This window comes from Mustela nivalis (genome assembly GCF_964662115.1).
Source record: "Mustela nivalis genome assembly, chromosome: 1".
Lineage (NCBI taxonomy): Eukaryota > Metazoa > Chordata > Mammalia > Carnivora > Mustelidae > Mustela > Mustela nivalis.
Genome location: NC_139020.1, coordinates 59023931 through 59045768, shown reverse-complemented (window position 1 = coordinate 59045768; position 21838 = coordinate 59023931). Strand labels below are relative to the sequence as shown.

General features: G+C 46.0%; 2 protein-coding genes across 6 annotated transcripts in view; both read right to left on the bottom strand.

Moving 5' to 3' along the window:
- The window catches only part of SIDT1 (SID1 transmembrane family member 1), a 479838-nt gene that overhangs the window by 363975 nt on the left and 94025 nt on the right, over nucleotides 1–21838 (bottom strand). The gene's annotated exons all lie outside the window — the stretch shown is intronic.
- The window catches only part of BOC (BOC cell adhesion associated, oncogene regulated), a 66406-nt gene that overhangs the window by 41752 nt on the left and 2816 nt on the right, over nucleotides 1–21838 (bottom strand). For 3 of the 5 annotated variants that reach the window (XM_082737932.1, XM_082737934.1, XM_082737936.1), the window contains exon 2: nucleotides 19942–20033. The gene's annotated coding sequence lies outside the window, so the exon portion shown is untranslated. Of the gene's footprint in view, nucleotides 1–17792; nucleotides 17870–18434; nucleotides 18508–19941; nucleotides 20034–21838 lie in introns of all 5 variants that reach the window. The other 2 variants (XM_082737933.1, XM_082737935.1) reach the window with 2 other exon arrangements.

Genomic DNA, 21838 nt, shown 5'->3' with positions numbered 1-21838 from the left:
AGCCCCATTATGTCCTTTACAGTTTTCTAGTAGCCACATTTTAAAATCAAGTGAAAATAATTTTAACATCTTTTAACACAGTATATCCAAAATAACATGGTATAGTATACTTAGTATAAAAATTATTAACAAGGTGTTTTATATTCTGTTCCATACTAAGTCTTCTCAACCTAGTGTGTGTTCTATGTTTACTACACATCCCAAATAACAAGGACCACATTTCAGATACTCAACAGTCGCATGGACTAGTGGTGACTACTGCTGGCCTCTGTGGGTCTACCGCTCTCAGGCTGGCTCCCTGAGCTCTCCCCCCACATCTAACCCCCCCCCCCATCGACACCTACCTTCCTTCTAGAACATCAAGCTCAGCCAATCAGTAAAGACGATAAGTGGGCAGCCACCACTCATTGAATAAGTGCCAGGCCATAATTCATAATTCATCTAATTTGATATAATCTTTCACAATGGCCCGGCAAGGTAGGTTTATGATCAACACACTTTATAAATGAATTAAACCTTGGAGTGATTAAATATTTTGTCTAGGATTACACAGATGGTAAATCACAGTTGGGATTTGAACAGCTTCCAGCTTTAAAACCTTTCTGGTCCTTTTCACTCTACTGCTTTAAATAAATTATAGCATAATAACTGATGGATTATTATGCAGACATTAAAATGGTAATTATAAAGATCAGGTAGAAACATGAAAAATATGTAAAAGAGGTTAAGTAAAAAAACATAGATCTCATTTTGTAAAAAGCATGTAAGCAGCTGGCTGAGGCCTAGAAAGGAAACAAAAGCAGCTGACTTGAAAATGTGAAGGAAGGAAGGAGTGATATTTTTTCCCCCCTTTTGAGGTTGGTTAAAAACAAACAAGCTAAGGAGCTAACTGACCCACCCTCCACAGCTCCCCAACTGAGTATGATTAAGTAAGGTCCAAACTCCTTCGCACAACCTTCCAGGTCCTTTATAACTGGGCTGCCGTCAACCTTTCCCAGATCTTCCTCCCACAAGCCCTAAAATCCAGGCAAGCTGCATTTTCACACCCTCGCTTGTGCCAGAACCATCTCCCCCTCTCTTTTCATTCCACCAGAGGAACTCTTAAGTACCCTTCAAAACTTACCTCACGTGACACCGTATGATGCCTCCAGGGACTATTCCTCCTCCCGGTTTCCACAGTGCTCCGCATATCTATTATAACATTTCCACAATAATTTGTGTGTTTGATCACGTGTGTGTCTGTGGTGGGCCTCGGATCTCTATCCTCTGATCCCAGACTGTAAAGTTTCTGAAGCCTAGCTTCTTAACTTCATCTTGGTGACCCTAGCATCTTAAAAAGCCTCGGCACATCACAGGGGCTCAGCTGAGGTTTGCCAAACTGAAGGGTTTTTCAGATAAGAAATAGGAGACGGAGGACTGTTAATCTGGCCCTGGATCTATAAGAGGGATGCACAGAGAAAGATGCAGTTATCAGTGGTGGAACCACAGGGCTTTTCTAGGGGCAAAGGACTTTTAGAACCAAGGCCTTTATTTTTCAAAACCAGATGGTCCTTAGATCAGTGTGGACAGCCCTGGAGGGGAGGGCCAAGTCCCAGGACAGAAGTCAGTACCTCTGTAGAGGCTCCTATGGTTTGGAGCTTCATTCAAGGACCTGCTTTGTTTTCTTTCTTATCCCTCTTTCCAAAACAAACACCCTACTATGCTTGAGGCTTCTGGCTTCCTGCAGCCACTGATCGGCAAGGAATCTAATCTAGGAGGATACTGTGGGTAAGTATTAACTGGCCAACATCAATATGACCCTAAGCTTGAGGCCAGCATAGAAGGAGACAGGCAGAGAGGAACAAGAGAAGGAGAAATAAGAAAGCTGTTGCATCAGAAAGAGAAGGATGGGTTGAGGCCTGAAGAGAAAGCATGAGGAGGGGAGGAGGGCAGAGAGGCAGGAAAGGCAGCTAAATCTGTTGAACTCTTACTCTTGGCCAAGCCCAGTGCTGAGGGCTTCATGTGCCCAGTCATTTTTAATCTTCACAACCCAGGGAGTGTTACTGTCCACATTTTACAGATGGAGAGAGAGGTTATCAAAACTCTTCTCATTGCTTTATCATATGAGGATTTCAGGGGGCAACTCAAATTTTTATTATAGACGTGCTTTTCTGCTAAGTGACAAAGTTGAAACCCAGCGGGATCTGGTACTGAAAAGCCATGAGCCTTGGGTTTAGATAGGAGCTCTGCCACTTCTACCCCTGGTAGAAGGCAGCTTTGGGTACATAACAATCTCTGAGTCTCAGTTTATGCCCTGTGAAAAGGAAAATGGTAATACCTCCTTTGCTGAGCTGCTACAAAGAATTAAAGAGATTGAGTGTGAAAGCAGCCAGGCATACAGCAATCACGAAACAATTTGAGGGGACAGATATCATGGAAGCCATTCCCTGGAGGTCTAATTTCATATAGTGGCACTGCCACCGAGTGGGCTTTTAGATTAATGTAGTTTAAGACTTTGAGATGTTGCATTTTAAGAACTCCGGACATAAGTGATACCATCGTTTTGCTTATTCTTTCTGTCCTATAAAAAACTGAGCAGATTTGTTGTACTACATACACACATGCCTCAGGAGTTCGAGAAATATTATTTGTTGAAAAAAAAAAAAGCAGTAATACCTACCTTCTACACAGTGTTTTACAGAACTTCACAATAGCCCTATGGGATAAGAGATCCACAGAGAATGCTACAGTGTTCCCAAGTTTCCAGCAAGATTTGCTTTCTAGCCTCTTATTCTCTACCCAACTGGAGTCCACATTTATATCACTTAAGCTAATAACTGCTCCCCACCACCTCTCCCTCACCCTGTTTATGCCCTCTCTCTGCACTCTCTTGATGATGATAATGACGATAATGGTCATAATTTCTCCATAATGTCTCTACATGTTCAGAGAGAAAGGGGAAAAGATCCCCATCAGACAGTAGGTCCTTTGGGACCAGAAGTTATGGAAAAGTGTTTATAGAGAGGAAAGCAATCCCCTGATCCCTTGGACCCCCACTTCCAATCCAGCTCCAGAAAGGAGCTCACCTTGTCAGTGAATGCACAAAGCTAAAACAAAGCCACCTGCTCCTATCTACCTACCTGTTTCTAATTACAGCCTAGGGCCAGGGCTATATCCGTACAAGTAAATAATGAAGTAAAATGGTAACATAGTGACTAGAGAGGAAACAGAAGCATCCACTCTCAAAACCTTCTCATGCTCACGGTTGACAAGAGCCCACGTAAAAGGAATTCATTAAAGTCTGGGTAGACAGCACAAACAGGGTATATAAACAACCCTGTCCTAGGGCCTGAACAGCACTTACAGTAGATTTTAACAGCTTAATGTCCTATCTCCTAAGACAAAGGGAAAATGATCTTGTTTAAGTGATCAGTGGGTAAACACAAGCCTTACTACCTGTCCTAAGCAGGCTCAGGGAAGGCTGGGACTTGATTCTATCTGAAAGTAGCCACTGAAAGCAATGGAGGCCTGAGAAGATAGGAAATAATAGCAGGAGTACACTGGAGAGCAAGCTCTGCTCAGTCTGCAGCGTACACAGAACCACAGAAATAGCTTCTTCCCCAGTCCTCTGGAAAGAGAACAGGATCTGTCTCAGATGCACAGTAAGACAAAAGAGGGCTCTCTACTTAGTTTTCATGCTGACAAGAGCAGGGAATATAGCTGGCAGCCCCAAGTTCAGGATAAGAAGTCCAGGTTCCTGGGGCAGGCTTGGGGAAAAGTCAGGTCAGTTCAGCAAACCCACACTGGGTACCCACTAGGTGCCACACACTGACGGAGCGTACAAGCAGCCTCCCATCTTTAAACAACTTGGAACCTAGTTGACTTTTAGCTTTGACAATATCTTTCTACTATACCAAAATTAAAATGCATCATGGCCTTAGGCAAAGATCAATGATAAACCACTGATTTTACTAAGTACAGGCAAGGAACCAGACCCACTAACAAAGGCATTAGGGACTGAGAAAAGAAATGTGTCACACACTTAAGTGTGCACATGCACACACACACACACACACACACACACACACACACACACTCAGGCCCTGCTCAGCACAGAAGATCAGTCCTCCAATGTAGTGCCTGTCATGAGTCCTAAAAGAGTTCCCCTTTCTATTGTCCAAGTTCATTCCCAACATAGTTCTAGAATATTAAAGTAAGATCAATTAAAATAGGAAAGATCAATTAAGGTAGGAAAGAGGCTTGAAGCTAATAAGGAGGCCAATGAGTATCTCTTAAGCCTCAGCTTTGTCACTGTCACATCTCACACTATATCATAACTTGTTTACAAGTCTCTCTTCTGGACATATAGTAGGTACTCAATGAATCTTTGCTAAGCTGTAAAGACCTACTTCAAGATCATTTCCAAGGTCTTTTCCTCTTTGGTCCTTGGAGTTTGGCTCTGATGAATCCCCAAGGGTGCTCTCGCTGCGAAGTTGAGCTTGCTTGAATTGAGGAAGGTTGTGCTTAAGTGTCTGATACCCCTGTTCCTATCCCCCACCAGGACGTGGTTCTTATTCAGTGGGGAAGGCAGGCCAGACAAGCACGAGGTGAGTAGGAGTGGGCTTGCCAAAGAGGAGGTGGAGAAGAAAATGTGAGGAGAAGTAGCACACAAGGAAACTCTCTTCTGTTCAAGGCATGTCCCTGGCACCTGCTGTGTATCAGGCAGTGGTTGGGAATCCAGCTCTTGTTCCCCTAGAGTCCCGCACTTCCCCTATGCAAGTACCAACATACTACTTTCCATCTGCCTGGCTACTGGATGGAGGCTTCAGGGATCAGGAATGGTAAAGAAATTCACAAGGGCATCATCAGCATCCAAATAGTTCTAGGTATTCAGCAAAGTGCTGAGTGACCCAATGGCAACCTGAGACACAAAAGGTGAAAATGGCAGAGATAAGAAAGAACTGTTGTCATCTAGTCAAGGAGGGAGCTCTTCCTTAGAACCTGGGCATTTAGGAAGCTCTGGGGGTTGAAAAGACTTTGATTTACTTTGTTAGGTGACATAATCATCACCAACTCCAATTAAGTGTCACCTGCAATCATTTTCTGTGCCTCTTCCTCCTGATGATTAAGCAGACAATGGCACCAGGCCCACATCCACACCCTCCACAGGACTGGCAGCCAGTCAGGTTCTGTGACCCAGAATGAATAACAATCAGGTGGCTGCTTCACGGTTGATCTAGTTTTAGGGCTGATTCAAGCAAATGCTAGGCAAAATCAACCCCAATCACCAGACACCAACACACACCACCCCTAACACACACACCCCTAACATGCATGCTGGCAAAAAATCTGGAAGCGTTCACATGAAAAACTAAGCCTTGGGATCAAGCTGCTGAAGTCAGGTCCAAGACCAGCAATCAGAAGCTCGCACTCTTTGGTTGACTGACTGCACTTTGACAAGAACAAGGTCTACTCCCAGACCTTCCTGCAAGCCAGAAAGACTTACCCTGAACTTCGAAGGAACCACTTTGATGTAGGACAATAAAATATCACACACAGGGATGTTGAAGAAAAAACAAATTACCTTGGTAAACCATCTAGAATAATGCCCTGTACAAAGTAGTTGCTTAATACATGATAGCAACTTATGAAATTTGAATAATTCCCTTTAGGGTTACTTTTGGGAATACTTCCACTACTCTGATCTTTGTTGCAGATTTATCCCTAGTATTTCAACAAAAGAGGGCTAAGAGTAGGTAGTATCTCAGGCGCCGGACACCCCCACCTGCGCTCTCCAGGCACGTGCTCTCACAGCCTCTCGGATGGAACCGCACTCACACACGTGTGTGTGCACATGGTCCTCACACAGCAAACATCGCCAGCTCCAGATGGTAAGGACTATGACAGTTTACTTTCTTTCCCATCTGACCTCATACAAACCCACTTTCTTCACCACCTCCCTGACCCCCAAATATACACATTTAGTCCACAGCCCACCCCCACTCTTTCTCGATTACAAAGCTCTTTTAAGCCACCTAAAACTTAAAATAAATACCAATTTGAAGAACTGAAGCATGCCCCAGTCCATCTGTCTGTCAGTCCTTGCCTTCTGCTGGAAGCCACCGACCCCATCTCCCATCAGTTCTCCCAACTTGTAAAGCATAGTGGCCTTGGTGCAGGTCTGGCACACACAGAGAAAACAAACACATGGAGTCTTGCCAGCTGGGTCAGGCATCACTATTTATAGCAGGAGCAAGCGTGGGGAATTGGAGAAGCCTTGTGAAGGGTCAGGGGCAGCGGGAGTGGGGATAATTCTAGCCTGCTGTTCAAGGCTCCACCAGCTGCAGAGAGGATCCCTTGCTGAAGCTCTGCCATTCCCAGGTGCAAGCCATCCTGATGTGACTAATGCCATCACAGCACAGGAGGGAAAGCCAACGTCTCTGAGGGCAGAGAGCTTGCTAGCTTGTTCACTCCTGTATCCCCACCAGCAATCACAGTGCTTAGCACACGGTAGGAGCACAGGAAGGATTTGCCGATTAAATGAAGGGAGGAGCTCTTTTCTTCCAGCCTACCCCACAAGATTACGCCACAAGATTACAGATGGCAGAGAGAAATAGGTGGAGGAGAGGTTAGAGAAGAGTGCCTAAAATGGCCTTCGAAAAATCTACTGGATGTAAATATGTGATGGCAAAAATAATGTAGGGAAATGCTTAAGAAAAACTAATTGGGTTTTTGTTTTGTTTTGTTTTTACTGCAGGCCTTTTCAGAGCCTTTAATATGCAGTTATGCACCTTGAATCACCAAGAGGTGGAAAGAGTATGCACTGAAGTCTGAACTTAACCACAGACCTGGACTTATGTAGCCACAGGCCTGAACTTATTTGACCACACTACTCTTTTTTCTCAGAGTACCATTAGTGAGGAAAATTTCATCAAATACACTTTGGGAAATGGTGGCCTAAGAGGTTCCTGGAGAATATCCCAAAAGCAACTTGTAAAACAGCATGATTCCATTTTTGTGATTTAAAAAATTGCATATGATATGTGCCATATAGTTATTCAGAGGTCATGAGACACTTAAGTGTTAACTTTTATCTCTGAAGATTAGGGGATTTGTAATTTTTACATTAAATGCTTTAGAAATATTCAAAGTGGTTAGCTATGTAATTATAATTTTTGTTATTAAAAAGACAAATTTGGAAAAAAAAAAAAAAGCTACCTCCAAATAGTGTTTCATCACTGTTATTTTGTCTTCCCATAGACCTGAGGACTTCATTTCCCAACAACCCACTGGGCCATTACAAGGCTGCTCTTTGCTCCGTTATCATATCCGAAGAGGTATCTGTGTCCATTCTCTAACATTCAACAACTCTGGCTTATAAGGAACACCTTCCCTAATTCCAGGATCTGCTGCTTCCATACAATATGAACAAGTGTTATCGAAAAAAATGTAAACCCATTTAATATTCTGTTAACCTTTACAAGTCTGAAATTACTTTGTCTAGTAAATTGTAATAAAATATCCATCAAGAAGTTAGTTTGCTGAAATTATCATGTTGGGCATATTAACATTTAAAGACTGCCTTTTTCCTCCTCAAGTACAAATTTCCTAATGTAACTGATTTGTAAATGTAATTAAAAGTCATCAAGACTTAATAAATATAACATACCAGGTTTTGTTGCAATATGGGATTAAGGCATATCTTTGGAATTAGAAGAAAAATCATCAATCTTAGAATAAATCAAAGAAAAGTATTTGACCTTATGTTGAGTTACTATGTGTGAGACAATGTACATGCACTATCTTGTCTAACCTCTAAGCAACTCTATGAAGTAGGTGGTACTGTCATCCCCGTTTTACAGATGCAGCAGTTGAGGCTCAGAGAGATTAAGTATCTTGTTTAAGAATAAAGCATTTTCTTAAAGCTTCTCTCACATTTCCTCAGATATTCTCTGGACTTTCAGATTCATAGTTTTCTCCTGTTCACACAGAAATAAAGATCCAAGGGGGGGGGGCACCACTGCATAGAATGCCTACTCTGGGGGCCACGATGGCCTCCACCACAGAAAAGGAGATTCAAACAGTTCTTCCAGCCACAGTAACCCTTGCCAGACTGGGGCCATCATCACTACTTCTGGGGACTGGGAGGTGACCAGAAGACAAGTTCTTCGAGCACATGCACATCTTAGTGTTTGCAGATCAACACCTGAGTCCCTTAACAAAGGCAGAGCAGTCTCTCTAGCAGCTCACAGACCCCCTGGAAGGGGGACAGGTGTTGACCGGCAAGACTCCCACAGCCACTTGACACCATACTGGACCAGAGGGCTTCGGCTCCACAGGAACTGTCTCTTCCATGTCCCGAAGGGTTAATAGCTTAGCCTCTGGCTTCCAGCCTCCCCCAAAGCAGTCCTTTTTCAGCTTGGTCCCTACCCCGGGGAGGAGACAGCTCCCCACCCCTTAGAGATTCAGTCCCCACCCCAACCCCTCCCCCTCCACGGCCCGCCCACTCCAGGAATGAAGCTGCTGCTGCCCAACATATACCCAGACTGGATTCATCTCCTTCCAAATCCATTTTGTGTCTTAACTTCTGCCAAGAATAAAAATTAAAACACTAACACACACATCATGCTTGTATGGGAGGGGAGGACAGGGCTGGAAGTTTAAACTGAAAAAGATCAGGAAGGGAGTGGGCGGGGCAGGTCGCTGATGAAAGTCAGGGCTTGGAGACTTTGGCTGGGGTCTCTTGTGGGCCTTGGCCCACCCTGCCTGAGGCCCCTGCTGGCTATACCCAGGGTTGGACCTGAGGGGGAATTATTTGCAGCCATCTGCCCTCATGCTCCTCCAACACCCTATTTCATATCCTTTAACATCCCCAGCCCTGCCCAGAGGGGCACAGAGAGGCGGAGCTGCCCAGCACTGCAAAGGCTGGAAGTGGACTCCCCTCCCCACACTTGAAGGAGCCCTGTTCCTTGCCAACGCCACAGTGAATAAAATAGCACTTGGAATGACACGCAGGCCTGGTGGTGCAGGCAGCTTGTGGGCTGTCTGTGGCCACCCAGAGGAATGGGTCTGGGGCTGGAGCCTCATTCTCAAAGCCTGCTCTGCCACACCCACAGCCTGCAGGCTCCAGAATCTGGGGGCCAGGCAGCGCTGCTACAATCCTTTTCCTCTCTTTCTAGGCGGAAGCAGGAGCCCCTTCACTCTAGAATGATGAAGGCTAACCCTTTACACAATCAGGGTCCCCCAGGGTTCAAATAATCACCCCCTACCCAACTCTGAATCCCACCATCTTCCTACTTTGGGTGAACTGCTCCCCAAATGGTGAACTACGCGCTCACATGACTTGCATCTATCCAGATGGAACCCACCGTCTCATGGAATCACTTGCCTTATAAGTCAATCAATGCTTACTGAACACCTACTCAATACTAAGTCTTCAGAATCCAAAGACAAAGTTCAAGCTTTCTCTAAGAGCTCAGCATCTGGGGGGTAACACAGAAACATCTCGAGTGGGAATCAAACTCGAGTGCCCCAGGCTGGTGTTCTTTCCTTTCTATGCCACTGTGAGAAGGGCGGGGAGATAGGATCACACACGTCTTTTGGAAAGAGCAACCTTGTGGCATCCACCCTTGCCCCATCTGGCACACAGATAGTAATGAAAACAAACCAATATTAAAAAACAAAACAAAACAAAAAAACACTTTGTCCTGATAACTGTTAAATCTGGGTGATGGGTAGATGGCATTCATGATACTATTCTTTCTGCTTCTCTGTGTTAGAGATTTTAAACAAACAAATAATAAAACTTTTTTTTTTTTCAAAGGACAACTGGAACATCTCAAACCTTCCCAATACCACACTAACTCCCAGGAAACCCCCTACTGCCACCCACCCACCTACTCAATGTCTTCTCAGTTCAGCAGGTTTCAGTGAGTACCCTGGTTTTGGTGGGGAAGGGGCTGTTTGACCTTGAAAAGCTCCCCGTTATTGGGCCAGAGAGGCAGTCCCATCTCTGAAAGGGGACTGCTGGCCACAACCAGAGAAGACCTAGAGAGCCTATCTTGTGCAAGGACCCAGAGCAAGTGGGCTATACCCATAACCTCTGTTTCCTTTCTGGGGTTTCTCAGTCTAGGATGGGCCTTCCCCAGGACCCTGAGCATATCTCACTAACAATGTGCTCCCAGCTTCACTGGCCGGCTTTCCTCTACTACAGAATCAACCAAGTGCAGACCTTGAGGCCCAGCTCAAAGACCATTAAGAAAACTGGCTTGGACTTCCAAATCTATCCCTTTTCTCTTGGCCTCCATGTTTCTACTGTAAAATTCCCGACAACACCATAACTGACAAAACTCTTTTTAAATAGCCAAATGCTCCAAGAAGACTGTCTTAGGAAAGAATTCTAAGTCAGCAGTTTATCTCAAGTCAGAGCAATAATGATGACAACGGTGATAATGGTGAGTGTCTAGCACCTTCTCAGACCGAGCACTTCTTTAATGAGAGAATGTGGATGAGGCCATTCAGTGTGAAACAACCTCTGGTCTGGATTTCAGAGATATTCACAATCCATGCCAGAAGTGTCTTCTGGGCAGCAGGCACAGTGCTGAATGATCTGTTGGCTGATGAACGGAAAGGCCACTATTGATGGTCTGGGACATGTTTAGGGGCCTATGCCTGATGGAGCACGAACAGCACTGCTCTCAAGCAAGGCTCACTGCTGGCCATTTGGAAAGAAATCGTAAGTGACTCAAGAGAGGCAGTCTGCGAGCATCATGAGTCTCAAAGGGTGGCATTCTTCACACTAGGAAGACAGGTCAGAACCACCATCCTTGGGCAGGGAAAGATACCCCATCTTGGCTGAGATGTAAAGAAACAAGGTCTCTCTGCCTTTCCCCCCATGCAGACCAAGGGTGTTAGTATGGGCATTTTTGTTAATTTCCTGTATGTGTGTGTGGGGGGGGAAGGGAGTGGGGAAGATGGGGTGGGGGGGGGGTGGAATTCTGCCTGCCTAGGATTCCATCTTAATTGAATATGCTGTTCCTTTTTACTTTCTGACTTTGAAAGCACATAGACCTTAGCTAATAAGGAATTTCCTTGTTCTGCTACCATGGAAGCTAGCTTTTTCTAAAGAGGGGAGTAGAGTGGCAGTGGGTGAAATTTGGACCCTGCCTTGATTACTGCATTCTTTCTGAAAAGTACTAGAGAAGACCCAGACTGCACCCAAAGACTTCCTTCCACCAACACTCGCTGAAGCTCCCAAATCAAGCAAGGCCTGTGCTGTGCCTCCCAGAGCATACCGTAGTAATAGGCAACCATATCTTGGGAGGTCCTGGCATGATCCCCAACAGAATGCCACTCTTTATGTTAAAGTTGATTTAAAAAAAAATACATTGCATTTATAAATTTATATTTTAGTAAATATAAAATAGGCTATTTACAAAATCACTCTTTCTGAGATTTCTTCTGCACATTGACCAGTAGGGGGAAAGAAAACACCCAAAAGCTTTGTCAGATTATGTATTTATCTCTTGATTCAGGAAAAGTGCCCGGCTCCTAGGCACACTCTACCTGGCATGTACCTACAGGAGCTGGTCTGGGATTCTCTCTCAGGACTCTCACTGTACCTCCTGTGGGGACAGAATGTGAGGAGGGAGACAGGGGTGCAGGCTGGATTTGGTAAGGAACATGGAGCCCACATTCACATGATTCAGCAGTTTTCTGTTGTTTGCCTCTTTGGGCAAACTGCAGCAAGGGCCCAGGCTTCCCCTTTGTTGAGGGTCAATAATCATTGTCACAGCCTCCTAGGCTCTAAAACTAGAGTCAGGATGACAGGGGACCAGGAGGCTACACCGATTCCATACCTAACCACAAAGTCAAGGACAACTTGCCTGGAGAGAATGTCCTCTGAAGAGCTTGAAGAAGTGCTCACAATCTTAGTGACAAACCTGGGACAGGTACTATTCATCTCCACTTGCAGTGGGGATAACTAGCCAGAGCCAATGTATGGGGTCCTTTAAAGAGTCACTGAACAGGATACAGCTTGGATTGTGGACTGGGTGAGGAAAGAAAACTGGAGGAGGAGGGGGTAGGGACTTGAACCATCAGCATGGAATTTCCACAGTCCAAAAGCTGACTTCCCAAGGGGGCCAAAGGGTCTTCGTCCTCCTTCACACTAAATTCTGACACACCTGCCAGCGTCCTTCAGGGTGCAAAGGTACCAGCTGGCCTCAGCTCTGTGTTTATTCCAAACAGGAAGCAATGGAACCTGGGATCTGAATTTCAGTTCCTGTTCCTCAGGATTGCAGCTCTCTGCACCTTGTACACCCCTCTTCCTCAGCCCCTAGAACTTCTCAGCCTGGTTCAACCAGATGACCCACAGGACCCTATTGGCCAGCACCTCCCTTCCCCTAGCTGGGGCCTGGGTTTGAGAAGCTCCCTCCTCCAGCTTCCCTTAGAACCTCCTTACTCCCTCAGAGTACCTCCCTGTTCAGAGTGATTGGTGAGTGCCCTGAACACTGAGGTTCCTACCTCCAGCTCCCAAGAAATCCTGGCTTACAAGGCTAACTCAGGAAAGAAGCCCCTCTGGGCAAGGAAAATGTTCTCCGTCTTTCTGGCCCCTATTGGTCTTCCTCCCAAATGACCACAAAACAAGCCTCAGTGCTCACTCTCAGGGCTCAGCACAGACGCCACTGGGACCTGGACGGAGCTAACAGCAAGGACGGTAGAGGCCAGGGCCATGTGGCTGGCCAGCGGATGTGGGTGTGAAGGAGTGCTGCCTGCCCTGGGGAAGCTCACGTCCCCACCCTCCTCCCTAGTTCCAAAGCAAGTAAAACAAACTACTGAGGAGGAAGACAAACAGCTCCATGTGCTCCTCCTGTCTCTAGTTAGGAATGGGATGGGAAGGTCTACACAGCTGATACTTCCAGATGTGGAACCAAAACACAGGCAGCTCCTGACAGTTTACCAGCCTGGGCTAAACTCCAGTAGCACCAGGGCCAGGCATGTTCACTAGGAGACGATGAAGGCAGAGGACCGGTGGGCTCTGGTCAAGTGGGTTTCAGCACAGGGCTTTTACTCCAGATGGATGTGGGCATGTGGGGGAGGGGAAGGGGTGGGGACAGAAGGCCATATTTAAAACTGGAGAGGACGGCCAAGTAAAAGAAGCCGACCCAGAAACACTATATACCGTGTGATTCCAACTATAGGACAGTCTGGAAAAGACAAAACCATGAAGACAGTAAAAAAAGAGCACTGGTTGCTAGGAATTGGGGGAGGGGAAGAGAGAGGGCCTAATAAGTGGAGCACAGGGGATGTTTAGGCAGTGAAACTATTATTCCGTATGACACTGCAATGGTGAATAGTTGTTATGCATTTGTCAAAACCCGTAGAGTGTATAATACAAATAGTCAACATTAACCATGCACTCTAGTTAATAACAATGTATCTATATTGGCTTAACAACTGTACAATTGTAACAAATGTACTGCACCAACATCTGGATAATATGGGGAGAAGAGGCCTGAGGTCAAGGGTAATACAGTGGCAACACTATATTTTTTACTTAACTTTTTTCTGTAAACTTCAATCTGCAAGAAAAAAAAACTATTCATTTTTAAGAGTTAAAACAAACAAACAAAAAGACTGAAGGAGTATAGCTCCCTGAGATGCTATAGAGGTTGGGTCTGGGGATCTTGGTAGTTTAATTTCTCAGGCACATTTGTTGTCAGCACAAGACCTCCTGGGATCTTTATCCCTATTTTTATTCTTCCTCAGCTTCTAAATCTAGAAGCAAGTCAGAAGTGACTGAGATTGCAATATGAAGTCAGATCTGTCCCCCACTGGGCAGATATCCAATCATGCCGTCCCTTGCACACAGCTGTCAGCTCTCCAGCAGCAGAGAGCATCTCTGTGGCCTGCGTGCCTAGCATGGGGCCTGACCCCCTGGCTCCCAAGGCCCTCATGTGTGCGGGGAACTGAACTATTCTTGAATGCATCACGTTCCTCATGTCCCCGGCCTGTGGTTCCAAACTCAATTCAACAGAGCTCCAATTCAGCTCAGGCCCCTGTGATACTGGAAGGGACAGCAAAATGGACTGTCCAGGCACACTCGGGAAATCCCAGGTGAGCATTTAGTCTGTGGAACTCGGTGGAATGAGAGAAGGTGCTGGGCTTCTCTTCTTCTCCTAGCTGGGCTTAGCTCAGTGCTGGACATAAAGTACTCGCTCCACAAATGCCTCTGAAGTGAATGATGAGGAAGGGCTAGAGGGGGCATCCGTTCTTATGCTCCCCTTACAGGTGGAACACCGGGCGCACCGATGGACCATTCTGAATACAGTCACCTTGAGAAAGAAAGAAGACCTGGGCTATTTCTGTCGTGGCCTAGCACACAGCTCCCTGGCATTTCTGAAACAGACACTCAAATATTATTAGAATTCTCCACACCAGTCTCTCATGTACATCCAAATACATATGCCCAGAACACATTTTTCTTCTATAAATCCGTATGTAATTATTTGATTTTTGTTTAAAACTTAATATTATTATATCTCTTTCAAAATTCAGACAAGCCCTGCAGACTACTGGGGTGGGCGGGGGGGGGGGGAATGAACACCAGTTACATATCAGAATCTAATCCAGGTACGGGAAAGTCGGGGAGGAAAAAAAAAACAAATCCCTGGTCTCATGGATCTTCCATTCTGGAGGAGAAGCAGGCAGGAAGCAAATAGACAAGCAGATGGATACCTGCCAGCAGGTGAGAACTTTGAGGGAAAATAAATTAGGCTGAAGGGAGAGAGAATGATGAATTAATAAAGGGCAGCTAGGTCCAGGTTAGAGGCAGAAGGCAAAGAAGTTGCTCATCGAGTTGGAGGAGCAGTAAGGAGGCCAGGGTGGCGGTGGGGGGTGGGTGGGAGGTGAGGGGAGAGCTTCAAGGGGTGGGGCTGAGCACACGGACCCCCTGGAGAGTTCTGAGCAGAGAAGTGACCTCCTCTGGCTTCTCTGTTGGAAGTTGAAACTGACTTCTCTGTGTGGCCAGATTTAGGGGCAGGGAAGTCAGGGGAGTGGGGGTGGAAGCAGGTAGAACCTTGAGAAAGCTACTGTGCTAGTCCCGTAGTTTGACAGTCTGGGTAAGAAGGGGTAAAAGACCTGGGTGGCAAGAAGTTGCAGGATTCTGGATACATTTTAAAGGTAAAGCCACTATTTGTCAATTTAAAGTGGACTGTGAGAGAACATGCAGAGTTAAAGAGGATAGCAAGTTTTCGGCCTCGCAGGTAAAATGGAATGGTGCACTGGAAAGAAGCAGAGGGGGAGGCTGGGTGGGAATTCTCTTCCTAGTGAACAGGTCTGAGGACACCTTGTGGGCACCTAAGGGTACACTGGGCAGGGTTTTATCCCACTGTGGGATCTTCTCTGTCCCCATCTGCTCACTCCTTTATCCCTGTAGAGCCTTGAGCAGGGGTTCCCGTGGCATAGTCTTCCCCACCAGCCCTCCTTCCAGCTGCTCAATCCATCAGTAATCCTCACTTCCCGCTGCTCCTCTTTCCTCTCCTTTCCTCCCAACAGCTGCCTTCCACTGGCGCTCATGATGTGCTTCATAAATGCATTATATGCCATTTCTTGCTTCTCTTTACAACAACCTTAAGAAATTGGGGTTTCAGAGTCTAGGAAACTAGCCCGTGGTCATAAACATAGCAATTGGCAAGGCCAGGATGCAAGTCCAGGCCTTTCCGGTTCCAAAGCCCACACTTAACCAGTATGCCACACAATCTCCAACCTGGACGTGGCCCTAGAAATACTGCTTCCTCCTGAACAACCTTCTAATAAGAGTCATTCCAGATTCTGTCTTCTCAGAGGCGTCACTCCAGACACTCCCCTACACACCTCTGTTCTTCCTCCCTCAGGAAGAATGTTAGCCAGGATCCCCTTGCCATAAGATCTTTTCCTCTCCCGACTCCCGCCAGACCCTGAGACCCTCCCTCCCCACTGCCTCTTTTCTCAACGGGGAGAAAGACAGCTTGTCTGGAGCTTGGGAAGGGTTTCTGGTGATAGGATGAGCTGCCTCTAGTCCAGGCCCCTGCCCTCAGAAAACACAGATACAACGCAGGAAGCAGGTGCAGCGCATATGGCCATGCTCGGACCTCTAGCCAGTTCTCTAGCAGGTCTTACTTCCTAACTCATCCTAGCAGGCAAGATGCCAGAGAACTTGGGTTTCTGATGAGAGCAGACATTCTGAATCAAAAGCGTTCTCCTATGAGATCTTTCTGCATCCTAACAGTGCTCTGAAAGGCAGCTTTGTGGGGATGGGGAAACAAAGGCTCAGAGCTTCTGTGACTCCTCTCAGTTACCCAGCTGGTTGGTCACGTAACTGTTGCTTAAACCCAAATGTCCTGTGTGATTCGCTGCCAAAAAGCAGAACCCCCTGGCTTCAGGCTGTCCATGTCTGTTAAAGGAAAAACAAGGAATTCAGGGCAGCTATGCATCCTCCATAGCCAAGTCTTCACCCCTGCCCTCAGCCGGGAGGGAGAAGGTTGTTGTGCAGAATCCTTCCTGCCAACTGTCCTGTGAGTATCTGCCTGCAAGGTACTGTCTCCTGTCAGTTACCTGCCTGTCAAAGCTCCTATCTCCTTCCCCGGGCTATCTTTCTGTACAAGCTGCCACTTCTCCTAACCAGGAAAAGAATCTGCTGGGCCAAGCACCTTCTCCCCCTCTCCCCGCTGAGGGCACAGAGGACCTGCTTGATCAGACTTGCAGAAACTTGAGGAGCAAGTGGATTCAGCTGGCATCTACAGTGGACGCAAAGACCCAGACAGCCGATGCAGATAATGGGGGAGGGGGGATGGCAGAGGCAGGAGACATGTTCTGAGATAAGACCCACGTGGAGGCTGTTCTCACAACTGTCTATGAAGTCCAGTACAAGCATGTCACAAAGCTTGGCTTCCCTTGTGCTGCTGCTGCACTGGACGAAATCTTCCAGCTATGGTCCCAGTTTTTTAGTTCGTGTCTCTTCAGGCAAGCTTCCTAAAGGCCCCCACCAGCCCCTTACACTTGTTAGTTGCAAAAGAATAGCAGGAGAGATTGTCTGGACATTTTTTTCCTGCAAAGCCTGAGTTTTGGAGTCAGCAGTCTTTCGATGAAATCTTGGCTCCACCACTTAGTGGTTGTGAACACAGAACAAGTCACTACAATTCTTTAAGCCCTGGCCCCTCATCTGCAGAACCGGATCATACTGCCCGTCTCCACAGGACTGTGGAGGGGTGCGTGGGGAGTGCAGGGGTAGTACCTATAAGCTTAGCAGAGGGCCCGGCACACGGTCGGTGCTCATTAAGTGACAGGTAACATTCTGCATGTCACCGTAAGGACAGAAGAGGCTGGAGGAACTGCCTCGTTGGCACCAGGAATGGGGTGAGAAGAGTAATTCTCCCTTCCCATGGAAAAGGGTGTCTGCCTTTCCTGTGCCTCACCCTCCTGAGGGAGCCTCACCACATAAACACAAGGCTCTGTCTATAAAATCAGAGGAACAAAAATGAACCCCTTCACAATACTGCCCTCAGCAACCTGTTCCATTTTTTTTCACCAGCACTCAAGACCCTTGTGGTGTTTCAGTGACAGGGGATTGGCTGCCAACCTTCTTGTTCCCCTTTGGGTAGGAGAGCTGAGTTACCCCACCCCTCCTCTCTCCCATTGTCAAAGACCACCCAGTGAAACTTGCTGGCAAGCTGCCACAGTCCAGACGGGCGAGAGCCAGGCCTAAACACCCAGTCTCCAACTCTGCAACACAAGGCTATAGAACGAGGAGCACCTGACCATGGGGCTTTCACCTGGAGCAGACGCAGCCTTCAAGACGGCAGACCACCAGTGGCGTCAAGGAAGGGTTGCAGGTGATTACTCGGAAGGCCTGTACATTGGAAGAGTTATTAGACTCTAACTCTTGGCTGTAACACAGTAGGTTTTTATGTAACTTGTTCACTACAAAACATCCATTCATAATGAGAGGTGAACAGTCATGAATTTCCATTGCTTTCTGTGGTCTCCCTGTGCTGACTGGCTGCGTTTTGAAATCGCCCTCACGTGGACACAGGTACATAAAAAGGAAGAACAAGCAGAACATCACTGAGGGATGATAGTCATTAAAGGCAGAAAGAGAGTCAAGGAGCAGGGATGATCTGTGAAATAATTAAGAGCAGTCTCTGCTTTCATAGAAAAGTAATAAAGCCAGAACCCCCCAATTTTCCCCTCCAATTAACTGTGACCCATACCTAATAAAGCTGCTGTGATTGTAATGTTAGGTAAACTCAGACTAGTAAAGGCACCTGGCTAGGACTACCCTGGAAAAATACTGGCAGGGCCGGGGAGGTGGGGGAGCATCCTACTCCAGAATCCATTTCCAGCCCTACCTGGGGGTGGGGGTTGGGGAGCTTATCTCCTAGGTCAGCCAGCTCTGCAGGCCCTCTTACTCTTACCTGTAGCTCCCATAATGTGCGACAGGATGTTCCCTCCCTGGCTACTCTGGAAAGGATTTCAGAGTTAGCAAACCTGGTGCAAACAGTAGAACAAAGGGCAAATGAAACTGAAAGGTAAAAAGCTGAATTCAGGCATGCGGTTTCTAAACTTCTCAGCTGAAATCTGACATGGATGAGAAAGAAAAAAAAAATCACACATCCCCCACCCACTGGCCTCCCAGTGACAGCTATTGAGTTACTGGTTTTAGAATCATAAGTAAGACTCAAATTTCTGAGGTTCTGTATTCAATGCAGAACTTTCACTTTTTAAAATTAACAAAAGTACTCTGAACTTGCAATCTCCCATCTCAAGAACACTTGAGCCTATCATCTGCTGAAGAAAAGTAAGTTTTCAGGGAGAAAATCATGAACATGTATAGGCAGAAGCCAAAGAACAGTTCAGTCCTGCCAGTCCTATCTCTGCCTTTAAGACTTAGTCTGAGATACTGACCCTCCTCCCTCAAGAAGCCTTTCTTAATTGACCCTGTCCAAGTGCTTTAACACTACAGTTTGTTACTGCAGTGTTCCCCTCACTTCAATAATGCAATTCTGGATGGTGTGGGCTCTGGTATTGATCCCAGGCACACAGCAGGTGCCCAATAAAAACTTATTGAAAGGATGAAGGTGCCAGCCTACACATACATCATCAGCCTCATCTTGTCCAATGCTGTCCAAACTCATTTTAGGGAAGAATAAACATTCCTTTGCCATACCTTCTGCTGCTCAGCTCTTATGGAGTTGTTTTTGTTTTTTTTTTTTTTTAAGTCAACCCTACTCACCCTGGCCATGTTATGTACTTTGTTACTTACCAGGAGAACTAGTTGAGACTTTCCTCAACATTTTCTCTGGCAACCAAGTGAGGCTGACTGCATTATTGGCTCTGATCTCTCGCCTATGATTTCCTCTTACTGCCCAATAATCCTATCCCAAACATCAAAGGCCTTCTTTGAAGATAAGGCCAAATTCACCATTAGGAAAGGAGAAATTATTTCCTAACTTTATTTCAAAAGATGGGATGACACAGAATCCCTCTGGGTTTTGTGAGATAAACACTGCCCAGTATAGCAAATCACAAGGCATTCGCTGTAATACCACTGACAGAGACATAAACACAGGGCTTTCCTCGCCCAAACCTAAGCAGGATTTTTCTACAGCAGCCTCAGTCTCCAAACTCCATGGTAAATGGTGTGTATCCAACATGTTCAACATGTTGAACAGATTTGCCTCAAGGAAAGGAAGGTTCAAACAGCCAGCCCAGGGGAAGGACGTCACCACTGGCTTTGACTGAAAGAGTGTCTGACCTGAACTAGAATCAATCTCTTTGGCCCAGATCCCACTCAGAGCCAGACCCTTCTAATGCTAAAGGATGAGAAACACTCTCTCCTCAAGAGGCAAGACAAAACATGAAGGGGCGGGGGTAACTGATCCAATAGGGCACTGGTATTAGACTGTGGGCAGAAAACCTCACCTGCTTCTTCTACTTCATTGCTGCTACCCTCAGATGGTGTGAGTGTTGACAAGACTTCATGGGTCATGGGTTCCAGGAAGTTTGTGCTGGGACTGGGAAAAAAGAGAAGTGTCTTATCTTTTGAACAACAAAATAAACAGTTCAGAAGTACTGGCTTTTTATAAAGTGCATTGTTATAAATCATAGTAATTCCTTATTAATCCATTTTATAAATAAGAAAACAGAAAAAGCAGTTTTTCTAAGATCCTAGGCTTCCTTAAATCTCCAGTTACCTGGTCCCTTGTAGAAATGAAATGAGCCAAGGATTAAGGAAAATGATTACACTGAAAAAAGTCTGATCTTATAAACCATTACCTTTGCAACCAACAGCCCATTTTCATCAATATTCACCAAATATCTCTCAAGAAGACATTATTAGCAGGCCTCATACAAAGTAAGGTGGGCTTACAGGAAAGGGGTTTGGGGTGTTAAGGTAGCAAGCAAGGAATGAACCAGGCAAAAATCAAGGGTCAGGTACTAGTTAGGTTTGGGCTAGAGCAGAAGGTTCCTACTAAAGTAGTATTATCACAAGGTAGGACAGAGCCACATGTGAGAGGACTACGGAATTCGGGTTGTAAACTTAGACTGTTTGAAGCTGGGTGGCGACTTGTTTATGGGACTGATGGAGGATGGGTGGTGTGGTGATAGGTAGCCAGTAGGGATTCTAGCCATGCATCAACAGAAGTTGTCAAGGGCATGAAGAAGCCTGGTGGTAGCAGCCATGGAAAAGATGGTATAGATGGAGGAAGGATAAAAGGAAGGGCAGGAATGATGGGGCAAGCTTGGAGAGGGAGGCTAACACAGTGGCAGTGGAGATGCAAGGATCGAGGAGTTTGTTCAGTGGTTTGAGTCAGTGTGAACAGAGCCCTTAGAAGGACTAGGGCTTCAACCTAAGTTCCCAAAACCCCGCCTCAGTGCCCTTTGAGATGGAGCCTCTAAACATTACCTCCAGACTTCTTCCTCCCCTTCTCCACCCATACCAATGCTGACGGCTCCAAGGAAGAAAAGAGCCCTATTTAGGAAGGCTTTTTGTAACCATGGATTTCTAGATTAAAAACACCCACTTCCATTCCCACCCCAAATATTTGATTCGGTCTCATAAACGAGGAAAAATATTACACGTGAAGGTTCCATGTGGGAGCACTCTAAGGATTTATGTTGTTCCCACCAACAGGGAAGTAGGTTGGACCATCTGTTCTTTGTGAGTCTTTGGACAAAAATCTCTAGATCCTTCACTGTTGACTACAAAAACCTCACACTTTTATGACAACTATGTGAAAAGCATGTATACACAGGGATGAAGAAAACCAACTTGTGTTACAGTATGGGAATATGGGCCATTTAAAAGAACATTTTAAAATTATTAATAGATGTTTATGCAATGAGTAAAAATTTGGAAAAAAAAATTGTGGGGGGGGGGGGTCGGGTTTACTTTGGAAAAATCACCCTTTAACTAAGAAAGCTTATTCTTCCGGGGCAAGAAAGCTCTCAGTCCAGGGTCTGATGTACTAGAAATGTTTGCTGAACTTTTTTAGACATAAAGTTCTAAATGATAAGGTAAATAGATTTTTTTAATGTAACAAATCACTTTTATTTCCTCTGCCTCTCCAGTTTCCACTCCCTTCCCATTTCTCTTATTTCACCGCCCCCACCCCCAAGAAAGCAGATTACAAATATATACTATCTTTTGGTGCCAGGTTAATACTTCCTTACTCAAGAGGCCAGAAAGTACTGGTGCATCTGGGTCTTCTTCAGCTTCCTCCCACTTGTTTGAAAAACAGAGAGAAAGCCTGTTATTCGTTAACCCCACTAGTGACTTTGTTGAAATCTGAACCCAGACCCCCTAGGGTCTCATGGA